This window comes from Hoplias malabaricus, chromosome 3, assembly GCF_029633855.1.
Source record: "Hoplias malabaricus isolate fHopMal1 chromosome 3, fHopMal1.hap1, whole genome shotgun sequence".
Classification (NCBI taxonomy): Eukaryota; Metazoa; Chordata; class Actinopteri; order Characiformes; family Erythrinidae; genus Hoplias; species Hoplias malabaricus.
This window is the reverse complement of record NC_089802.1, coordinates 76154545-76157044: the sequence shown is the minus strand read 5'-3', so window position 1 is coordinate 76157044 and position 2500 is coordinate 76154545.

The following is a 2500-nucleotide window of genomic DNA, read 5'->3' as shown; positions in this document are numbered from 1 at the left end:
TTGCACTATTGTGTACACTGCCTTGTACATCCAGTATCCTACCTCCTTCTATTACGATTATCTTGCACTATTGTGTACACTGCCTTGTACATCCAGTATCCTACCTCCTTCTATTATGATTATCTTGCACTATTGTTTACACTGCCTTGTACATCCAGTATCCTACCTCCTTCTATTACGATTATCTTGCACTATTGTGTACACTGCCTTGTACATCAGTATCCTACCTCCTTCAATTACAATGTCTTGCACTATTGTTTACACTGCCTTGTACATCCAGTATCCTACCTCCTTCTATTACGATTATCTTGCACTATTGTGTACACTGCCTTGTACATCCAGTATCCTACCTCCTTCTATTATGATTTTCTTGCACTTTTGTTTACACTGCCTTGTACATCCAGTATCCTACCTCCTTCTATTACAATTATCTTGCACTTTTGTTTACACTGCCTTGTACATCCAGTATCCTAACCTCCAAATCATGTTATTGTCTTCAGTCAGTGTCCCGTTGTCTCATGTATGTCTATCAGTGAGCTGCTGGTATCATATGTCCTGCACTTGTCCTCTGTTTGTTCACTTTAATATATTATAAACTTAGTTTAGTTGAATTTAGTCTATTATTTGTTAAATGTTACTGCATCTTGGAGAGGAGAGTAACATAATTTCAATCCTTTGTATGTCCTGTACATATGCAGAACTGACAATAAAACTTGACAAAGGAAAGGCATTTTAAACAATTAAAATAGTGCAATAAAAACACGTGATTAAAATGATTCAAACAATTAAAACAACAAAAGAGAAAACTAAAGTGCACTATCTGTATTCTCTTTACGAGTCCTGGGAATGGCCTTTGAATAAAATATGAATGTTTTCATCATGATGTCAGTCTGATGCTGACAGGAGAGGTTCATCACCTGAAGAGGACAATTTCTCTGTTAACTTTTCCTGCAAAAAATGTTGGACAAGGAGCAAAATTCCCCAAAAATATCACATCCATTGTGTATCGTTTGAGGCGTTACAATCATGTCCCAGGTACTGTGTGATTTTTTTCCACATTGTCTTCAGTGTAACAGCTCCCTGTCCCTGGCTGAAAAACCCTTTACATTTTAATTCTGTGTAAAAAGCGAATGAGACTAAAAGGAGACTAAAATCTGAGCCCATCTGGTGACTTCACTGAGATCTCCACTACAGCTCTAGAGATCAGAGAGGACTTTATTTCATGAGACTTAAGGTAAAGTAAATCCTCCTGTTGGACCTCGGTGATCAGACCAGTTGAATATTAAGGAGCTCTGTTTGATATTTCGTTCCTCTGGAAGCACATTAAAGGTCTCCTGCAGAACTAAGAAAAAGAAGCGTGCAAAACGTGTTGGACAAATCACCGCGACTAAAAAGGCTGACAGGGTTCATGTTGCTGTGGACAGAGTGTGTGCACGACAAAAAAAAAAAGCCCTCGGTGAATTCCTGAGGAGTGAAAAGGAGACACAATGCTTCTCCTCCACAGAGGTTTTGAAGAGGACACAATGGCAGCTCTATTATTGAGGAGCGTACCTCTATGGTCCCGGTGTTAATAAACCCTCCCTTCACACAGAGGAATGCCCCAAACACACCCCTCACACCCACCTCTGTCTGAGCCGTGATGGAGGAAGATGCGGATCAGTTTCGGGGAAGCACTGGGGTTGTCTTTTCTTGCCCTCAGGGTCCAACTGAAAGCCAGGGAGACCTTATCCAAGGCCTTCTCTAAGCTCTGTCTGCCTCTGTTCTGGTGCTTTCCAACTGCATCCGTATTCTCCTCCTCCACCAGGTGAATCAGGTCCTGGTTCTGAAGCGGGTTCTTGTTTAGTGGCTGTTCTCTCGTGGTTCAGAGCGAGTCGAGTAGGGACTAAACCGTGGCGTGTAAACCTTGCAGAGCGGTGATCGTCCAGAGAGAGTCGTCACTCTACGCCACGCAACGCAGACGACCAGCACCAACTCTCCATCTGTAAAATCTCCAGCTGCAGCAGAGATCACGTTTGTTTTTATCCGACTCACGACCATGAGTAAACAAGGTTTACAAAGCCTGTTCCTGTTAGAGACGAGGTTTAAGACGACACCTTATATATTTCAGGGGGACTGTGGGAGTGTAAAACCAACCAAGGACCAAACAGAGAGTACAGCCCAGTAGAGTAGTGTAGGTATCACATAGAGGAAAAGTGCATTAGTGTAAATACGTTTTGGATGTCTGTGGAAGGCTTTAGCTAAACTCAGAATCTAGAAGAACGGCAGAGAAAATCAATGAGCAGCCAACTAACAAAAGCAACAGCAAAGTATAGAGTTCCAACTCTTCTGGAGATCCTCCAAAGAGCGACTGTCTTGCTTAGTGTGGGTGTCGTAAATGCTCCTGTTCTCGTCACACTGGACATTTTTCTAAGGATCTCATTACTGATGCCATTTAACACGAGCCCTGTATTTGATATGCTTATGATTTTGTGACATCACATCTACCACTAAACTCGTCTTA